The sequence below is a fragment of the Leptodactylus fuscus genome, chromosome 8 (genome assembly GCF_031893055.1).
Source record: "Leptodactylus fuscus isolate aLepFus1 chromosome 8, aLepFus1.hap2, whole genome shotgun sequence".
Lineage (NCBI taxonomy): Eukaryota > Metazoa > Chordata > Amphibia > Anura > Leptodactylidae > Leptodactylus > Leptodactylus fuscus.
In genome coordinates this window covers 11,166,757-11,176,487 of record NC_134272.1, presented here as the reverse complement: position 1 = coordinate 11,176,487, position 9,731 = coordinate 11,166,757, and positions in this window count along the sequence as shown.

Below are 9,731 nucleotides of genomic sequence, written 5' to 3'. Positions count from 1 at the left end.
GTGGTGTAAGCAAGTAAAGACATTAATACCAAGATCACTAGTGGCCTAGGACAGCAAAGGGGCTTTTATAACAATCCCTGAGAGAGCCTCCCTGATGGCTGTGTATTAGGAGGAGAGGTCTGTGTCCTGATGGCTGTGTATTAGGAGGAGAGGTCTGTGTCCTGATGGCTGTGTATTAGGAGGAGAGGTCTGTGTCCTGATGTCTGTGTATTAGGAGGAGAGGTCTGTGTCCTGATGGCTGTGTATTAGGAGGAGAGGTCTGTGTCCTGATGTCTGTGTATTAGGAGGAGAGGTCTGTCTCCTGATGGCTGTGTATTAGGAGGAGAGGTCTGTGTCCTGATGTCTGTGTATTAGGAGGAGAGGTCTGTGTCCTGATGTCTGTGTATTAGAGGAGAGGTCTGTGTCCTGATGTCTGTGTATTAGAGGAGAGGTCTGTGTCCTGATGGCTGTGTATTAGGAGGAGAGGTCTGTGTCCTGATGTCTGTGTATTAGAGGAGAGGTCTGTGTCCTGATGTCTGTGTATTAGAGGAGAGGTCTGTGTCCTGATGGCTGTGTATTAGAGGAGAGGTCTGTGTCCTGATGGCTGTGTATTAGGAGGAGAGGTCTGTGTCCTGATGGCTGTGTATTAGGAGGAGAGGGCTGTGTCCTGATGTCTGTGTATTAGGAGGAGAGGTCTGTGTCCTGATGGCTGTGTATTAGATGGAGAGGTCTGTGTCCTGATGGCTGTGTATTAGGAGGAGAGGTCTGTGTCCTGATGGCTGTGTATTAGAGGAGAGGTCTGTGTCCTGATGTCTGTGTATTAGGGGGAGAGGTCTGTGTCCTGATGGCTGTGTATTAGAGGAGAGGTCTGTGTCCTGATGGCTGTGTATTAGGAGGAGAGGTCTGTGTCCTGATGTCTGTATTAGGAGGAGAGGTCTGTGTCCTGATGGCTGTGTATTAGGAGGAGAGGTCTGTGTCCTGATGTCTGTGTATTAGAGGAGAGGTCTGTGTCCTGATAGCTGTGTATTAGGAGGAGAGGTCTGTGTCCTGATGGCTGTGTATTAGAGGAGAGGTCTGTGTCCTGATGGCTGTGTATTAGGAGGAGAGGTCTGTGTCCTGATGTCTGTCTATTAGGAGGAGAGGTCTGTGTCCTGATGGCTGTGTATTAGAGGAGAGGTCTGTGTCCTGATGGCTGTGTATTAGGAGAGGTCTGTGTCCTGATGTCTGTGTATTAGAGGAGAGGTCTGTGTCCTGATGTCTGTGTATTAGAGGAGAGGTCTGTGTCCTGATGTCTGTGTATTAGGAGGAGAGGTCTGTGTCCTGATGGCTGTGTATTAGGAGGAGAGGTCTGTGTCCTGATGGCTGTGTATTAGGAGGAGAGGTCTGTGTCCTGATGGCTGTGTATTAGGAGGAGAGGTCTGTGTCCTGATGACTGTGTATTAGGAGGAGAGGTCTGTGTCCTGATGACTGTGTATTAGGAGGAGAGGTCTGTGTCCTGATGACTGTGTATTAGGAGGAGAGGTCTGTGTCCTGATGGCTGTGTATTAGAGGAGAGGTCTGTGTCCTGATGGCTGTGTATTAGGAGGAGAGGTCTGTGTCCTGATGGCTGTGTATTAGGAGGAGAGGTCTGTGTCCTGATGGCTGTGTATTAGAGGAGAGGTCTGTGTCCTGATGGCTGTGTATTAGGAGGAGAGGTCTGTGTCCTGATGGCTGTGTATTAGGAGGAGAGGTCTGTGTCCTGATGGCTGTGTATTAGGAGGAGAGGTCTGTGTCCTGATGTCTGTGTATTAGGAGGAGAGGTCTGTGTCCTGATGGCTGTGTATTAGGAGGAGAGGTCTGTGTCCTGATGGCTGTGTATTAGGAGGAGAGGTCTGTGTCCTGATGGCCGTGTATTAGGAGGAGAGGTCTGTGTCCTGATGGCCGTGTATTAGGAGGAGAGGTCTGTGTCCTGATGGCCGTGTATTAGGAGGAGAGGTCTGTGTCCTGATGGCTGTGTATTAGAGGAGAGGTCTGTGTCCTGATGTCTGTGTATTAGGAGGAGAGGTCTGTGTCCTGATGGCTGTGTATTAGGAGGAGAGGTCTGTGTCCTGATGGCTGTGTATTAGGAGGAGAGGTCTGTGTCCTGATGGCCGTGTATTAGGAGGAGAGGTCTGTGTCCTGATGGCCGTGTATTAGGAGGAGAGGTCTGTGTCCTGATGGCCGTGTATTAGGAGGAGAGGTCTGTGTCCTGATGGCCGTGTATTAGGAGGAGGAGAGGTCTGTGTCCTGATGGCCGTGTATTAGGAGGAGAGGTCTGTGTCCTGATGGCCGTGTATTAGGAGGAGAGGTCTGTGTCCTGATGGCCGTGTATTAGGAGGAGAGGTCTGTGTCCTGATGGCCGTGTATTAGGAGGAGGAGAGGTCTGTGTCCTGATGGCCGTGTATTAGGAGGAGAGGTCTGTGTCCTGATGGCTGTGTATTAGGAGGAGAGGTCTGTGTCCTGATGTCTGTGTATTAGAGGAGAGGTCTGTGTCCTGATGGCTGTGTATTAGGAGGAGAGGTCTGTGTCCTGATGGCTGTGTATTAGGAGGAGAGGTCTGTGTCCTGATGGCCGTGTATTAGGAGGAGGAGAGGTCTGTGTCCTGATGGCTGTGTATTAGGAGGAGGAGAGGTCTGTGTCCTGATGTCTGTGTATTAGAGGAGAGGTCTTTGTCCTGATGGCTGTGTATTAGAGGAGAGGTCTGTGTCCTGATGGCTGTGTATTAGGAGGAGAGGTCTGTGTCCTGATGGCTGTGTATTAGGAGGAGAGGTCTGTGTCCTGATGGCTGTGTATTAGGAGGAGAGGTCTGTGTCCTGATGTCTGTGTATTAGAGGAGAGGTCTGTGTCCTGATGGCTGTGTATTAGGAGGAGAGGTCTGTGTCCTGATGGCTGTGTATTAGGAGGAGAGGTCTGTGTCCTGATGGCTGTGTATTAGAGGAGAGGTCTGTGTCCTGATGGCTGTGTATTAGGAGGAGAGGTCTGTGTCCTGATGTCTGTGTATTAGAGGAGAGGTCTGTGTCCTGATAGTTGTGTATTAGGAGGAGAGTTATGTGTCCTGATGGCTGTGTATTAGGAGGAGAGGTCTGTGTCCTGATGACTGTGTATTAGGAGGAGAGGTCTGTGTCCTGATGACTGTGTATTAGGAGGAGAGGTCTGTGTCCTGATGACTGTGTATTAGGAGGAGGAGAGGTCTGTGTCCTGATGGCTGTGTATTAGAGGAGAGGTCTGTGTCCTGATGGCTGTGTATTAGGAGGAGAGGTCTGTGTCCTGATGACTGTGTATTAGGAGGAGAGGTCTGTGTCCTGATGACTGTGTATTAGAGGAGAGGTCTGTGTCCTGATGGCTGTGTATTAGGAGGAGAGGTCTGTGTCCTGATGGCTGTGTATTAGAGGAGAGGTCTGTGTCCTGATGGCTGTGTATTAGGAGGAGAGGTCTGTGTCCTGATGGCTGTGTATTAGATCAGTCTTACAGGTGAGTGTTCAGACACCTGTGTACTCAGACCTTTGTCCTCCCTGTGTATAAGAATGGAGGGCCCGGGCAGAGGGCTGAGTCTGGGTGTCTGTGACTACTATGGGGAGGCTTTCAGCTGCACTACCTCAGATATGTGACATTCTTGCCATGTCCTGGGGGGCTGTCATGTTACATCTTGTTCTTGCACCGCTCTCCCTCCGTGGACTCCGCTCACACAGCAGCCCGCAGCGAGGGGGGGAGACAATAATAGCAAGCATATCAGTGTTTGTTTGCGTTAATGTCTCTATCTGTGCTGTAAAATGTTTGTCTCCAGAAATCCACATTACTTTGCACTTACTCATACACTTCTATGTCTCTTCATTTACAAGGGTGCCACGCGCCGCCATCGTGCAAGCGGCAAGATCTGAGCCTGAGGAATCTCTCTGCCAGAATGAAGTGCCTCTCGACAAAGTAAGGCTTGTAATAACCTGTTGACCTGCCAAATAGGTGTCAGCTTTATTATAAGTACATAACAGGGAGCATACTTGTGAAGACCCTATATACATACTGGATGTCAGACTGCAAGCAGGGGGTGAGGGCTCTCCAGGGACGCCTGGATGGCTAGGATTAGGAATAGTCAGACCCTTGTCCATGAATTGCACCGAGATCTTTGGGCGCACGACAAGCTAACACGTAGCCCCAGTATAAAGCCAAGGCCACACCACACAAACCCTTGTATTTTTCACTGCTTTTCCATTGCGTTTCCTTGCAACACGTTCCAGTCTTGTCTCTCTTCATATAGGTCCATAGGGAAAACACTGCAGCTCCAGTTTTCTGTGTGTTCCTTTGTGGTGCAACTCATGTGGCGGCAGCGTGTTCCCTTAATAAATGTTGCAGCAAACAACATCCAAAATTGGGTGATTTTTGCTGTGGCTCAGGGTCGGTTCACACTAGCGTTCAGGGACTCTGTCCTCCATTATGCTTACAACAGGCGGAGAGAAAAATCCTACAAGCAGGACTTTTCTCTCCTCCGATTTCAGGTGGAAACCTGGCGGACCCCATTAATGTCTATGGTGTTCGCTCGTCCCAGTCGCTACAGTATAATGGACCCAGGAGTGAGCGGTGGGTACAGATTTTACCCTTACTCACTGGTTCCCGAACTTCCTGCTCCTTCTCTCTGTGCCGACACCACCATATATAATCTGTGCTGGCACAAGAGCATGGAGGGGGTGACCTAGTGAGGATTCCAGGGAGCTGAGTTTGGTGAACAATGATGAGGTCGCTCCCTGGTCCTTTACCAGTGCAAGCAACTCTTCAATCTGTAAGGATGGGCATGCTCAGTGGGCCCCTCAGGCGCTGTGGGCCCGGGATTTGCCCACTTGCTGGCACCAGTCCTGGGTATATGCTGCCGTATTGCACCAACTTAACCTGTTTTGCCCCCTTCCTCCAACAAAACTTTTAAGCCGGTTGCTGCCTTTGATGCTCCCTAACCTGGTACCCCTGGATGAGGATGGTTGTGCCCGTACACAAGGGGATGAATCTGACCTGAGCTGCTCCATTGCTAATTGGAAGAAGCAAAATCTATCACCTGTAGACAAGTCCTCACCTGTTACTTTACAGCCATTTCTCAGTTTTATCTGTTTCTGGGAAAGCGGAGTGCTGCCTGTAAATCTAAATAGTAGGATCTGCTCAGTCCTAGATTTAATGGCCGCCTTATTAGTTGTCACCCGGCTTTACCAGTAATAAAAAGCACATGAGAATATCTATCTTTTATAAATAGTCCGTACTGAAGGGGGGGGGGGGGGGCATGGACAGGGTTCATCCCCATCATTGATCAGTATGGCCGACAGTCATGAGATCAGGTGAGCGAGGTGTGTGGGCCGGAGCGGCAGCCATGAGCCGTCTCTGGTACTTGGGGGACGGCAGAGTTACTTGCAGACAGTATCGATCATTTTGTGACTCCTCAGTCCTTCAAGACCTATATATAGCTGTATGTATCCTTGTACACGGAGGAGGGGAGGGGGTCTGACCTCTAACTCTGCCATCATCCTCCCGCCGGCTTCCTGCTAATGGATTGGATTGCACTTTATTACATTAATGTCTACCACACGCAGCCCTCTAGGCCCAGCTTTTTATCCGTGTCATGGTGCCGATGTTCAGATGTCACCGCTGTCAATGATCTCACAATATATTTATCCTAGAAATGTGGCCCAATATGGGCCCCGCATAGGAAATCACTGGGGTGGGGTTATGTAAACCAGTGCAAGGGGAACCAATCAGGATGCAGCTCTCATTTCAAAATGGGCACCTTAAAAATGAGAACTGGACTCTGATTGGCTGGTTCAGATGTATTGTGTCTATGTTAGGAGGTGTATGGTAGACATAAATTATATTAGGGTAAGTTCAGACATGGCAGCGTCAGACTGAAGTACCTGGGGTCTACCAGAGAAACTTGTTCTGAGGACCCGCATAACAGCTTCCTGCTAATAGTCTACACCATGGCTCCTTCACTGACCTCTTACATATGTGCTGACTATCAACGTTACTGAGTATGTTCCCAGTATAGTCATCCCCTATAGTATTGTGCACCCCCTAATAGCTGTATGGCACAGTACTGTATGGGGGAATGACATGGCCATGGAGCACTACACGCATGTGCAACATTATAGGAGGGAGCAGTGCTGGAGACACATCAAATTGGGCTGCCAGCAGGAATTTTACTGACAAAATGTGTGAACCCCCTTTTTCCTGATATATATTTCCTGCTCTGTGGCCCCCACACGGTTTATATGATGTACCACAGTACTCCCTCACAATATAATGCTCCACATGGAATAAAATGCTCCCCAGAGCCTGCACACAGTCCAATATGCACCACAGGGGCTTCACACCATAAAATGTTACCCATAGCATAATATGCTCCCCACAGTGGCGCCACGCAGTATAATATGTTCCTACAGTGACCCCCATACAGTATAATATATTCCATAGTGTGCACACACAGTATACTATGCTCCACAGTGTCCCCACATAGTATACTATGCTCCACAGTGTCCCCACATAGTATACTATGCTCCACAGTGTCCCCACACAGTATACTATGCTCCACAGTGTCCCCACACAGTATACTATGCTCCACAGTGTCCCCACATAGTATACTATGCTCCACAGTGTCCCCACACAGTATACTATGCTCCACAGTGTCCCCACACAGTATAATATGCTCCACAGTGTCCCCACACAGTATAATATGCTCCACAGTGTCCCCACACAGTATAATATGCTCCACAGTGTCCCCACACAGTATAATATGCTCCACAGCGTCTCCACATATTATAAAATGCTCCACAGTGGCCCCACTGTCATGTGGTAGTTTTCTATCTCTAGTAGATTTCTATTATATCATCCATTGGGCCATGATGGGAGTTGTAGTGCTTTGTGTAGAATAGAATAGATTTGTGTTCTAGTCCTGCTAGGTGGTCGGGCCATGTTGGATGGAGTCGTATTAGTAAGGGACTATGTATAATATCATCCGTGCCTGTATTTGCTGGCTGAATGCCACATAATATGGAAAGTTGCTGACTTTTATGTGATGTGGAATTACAGAACTTGCTCCAGATACACTTAAGTTTTGAGAATGGAGATATTGATTGTCTTCTGTTCTGTGAACAATGTCTGCCGGGTCCGGTATTCAGAGAATTATGTAGTCACTACATAACTTCAGATATTCCTTTAAAGGAATTTTCCAGGTCTCTTTAATTGCGGGTCTGACACCAGGGACCCTGACAGATCAGCCGTTTGAAGTGTCAGCGCTTCAGACCATGATACGTCATGTTCATTCATCACATGGCCTGGGAGCAGCTCGGACCCAAGTGAATGGGGCTGAGCAGCAAAGCCAAGACCGTGTAAAATGCTGTGTTTGGTTTTCAGCAAAGAGACTTCAGTGGTCACCTGAACGTTGTGGCCTCTTGATACAGCTCGGAGCGCCAACAATCTTCGGGTGATGACGTCATCTGTCGTAAAGCCTGTAAAACTCCTTTCACGGTCAGTAACTTCTCTGCAGACTTTATATAAATCAATAATACAAGTGAATCCAAGAAACCAGAGAAAAATGCTTTCTTCTCCACTTCTCACAACCTCTATAGCGGGGGTAGGGAACCTTTGGCTCTCCAGCTGCTGTGAAACTACAACTCCCAGCATGCTCCATTCACTTCCATGGGAGTTCCCAGAACAGCAGAGCCAGTATGCATGCTGGGAATTGTAGTTTTGCAACAGCTGGAGAGCCGTACGTTCCCTACCCCTGCTCTATAGCAATGTAGAGTCATGTGATACTAAGCTGAAAAATTCGCCATGCAGATTGACTCTTTACGGTGGAATTGTTTGGCGCTTTCTTTTTTCTTTTACCGACTTTTACCGACTTTCATGCACCAAACATTCCCCACCCCCACAATGTGTGAATGTAGGTCGGACGGATATTATGGAACTCTAGGCCAATGCCTGTCTTAAGACTGGTTTACTATATTCCAGTCTTAATTGATGTTTTCTAGAGATTCTGCAACATCGACAAGCGAGAGAGAGGAAGGGCTGGAAGGGGGAGGGGATGACGTAGAGCAGGGCCTTCCTATGTAATGGGGTGAACCCACTTCAGGGTGGGGGGGGGGGCGGTTTTGCCTTGTTAGGGGGTCGCCCTCTTGTCACTGGGATCCATATGGTGCAAACAGAAGGCAACAAGTGGAATAACCAGGTATAAGTGATTAATCCGACTACATTATGGCAATAAGCACTAAATGAATAAGAATTGATTTTCCCATGATGGAAAATAAAAACACAAAAGATAAAACCTGATAAATAATTCACATCATCAATGGAAAAGAGCCTCGTCCTAGTAACCCCTCCAGTGCCGGGCACCTGCGCTGCACAAGGCGTTAACCCTTCATCTTCAGGTGGAAACTAAACCTTCTTACGTTTCAGGTGCTCAGAGAGCGAGGCTTAAAGGGTTTGTCCGGCCTGAGCCCTATAACGTGTTCTGGTGTCAATAAACATCTATATAACACAACGTGCACGAGTGCAATGTTTTCTGGGAAGAAATTCTTCATTTTCTGGAAAAATTTGTGTATTTTTCCCTCTATTTTATTGTATATTTTGCTTTAGAATCAAGTTGTATATTTTGCTGTATTTTTTTAGATGAATATTTTTGTTTTGTTTTTTTTGCTATATCTTTTCGTTGTATTTTTTTTTAGATGTATTTTTAATTATATCATTTATTGTACAATTACAATTAAATTTTATTTTTAGATGTATTTTTGGATGTATATTTTGCTCCATATTTTAGTTGTATATTTTGCTGTATTTTTAGTTGTATTTTTTAGATGAATATTTTATTGTGTTTTTTGTTGTATTTTTTTTTTTTGCTATATCTTTTCATTGTATTTTTTTTAGCTGTATTCTTAATTGTATGGTTTATTGTATAATTAGATTTTATTTTTTAGATGTATTTTAGTTGTATATTTTGCCTTGTATTTTAGCTGTCGTATATATTGTACAATGATATAACAAGCCCATATAATTTTGGGATCGCTGCGATCGGACTGACCCGCAGAATAGAGATGACTTACCATTTTTAGTGTATACCATGAACACAAATCTTGATACAACTCCATCTTTTCCCCCTATATTTAATAAATTGGACTATTAGCTGGTGCCATTGGAAATTACAGAGTACCCAACATAAAACTAAGCCCTTCTGTGAATGGAAACTTGAAAAGTTCTGGTTTTTGGAAGGAGGGAAGTAAAAAAAGCATAATACAAAAACAGAAAGACGTCTGTTGGTTAATTCCAAAAATGTCCATTTTGGTAGAGGGATTGAGGCCTAGCGTAGCGACGCTCCCTCCATCAATGCTCACCGATTCTCTCGGCTTTTCCTACCTGTTATGATCTCTGTTAACCACTTCCTGCCTGTAACCTTTCTCAGACTCACATATTCCGACCTCGGGCCCGTGTGTGATATCAGAGATGTTTATCACATGAGACGTCCTACAGAAGGCGTCATTGACATCGCTCAAGTAATGAGACATCTAATCCATCATACATAGACAACACTATATACATTCAGGGTATTCCTGGCAATGCCAAGGGGTCTCCTGGTAATCTATTTCCCATATAATGTTCTATAGCAGAGTGATATGAAGGCCCTGGTGCCTGTAGGGGGCCCAATAACCTATGTGCTGGAGAGAATAGAGGCATCCAACAGGTATGGGGCCCATGGTGGGAGGGTGGCAGTGACT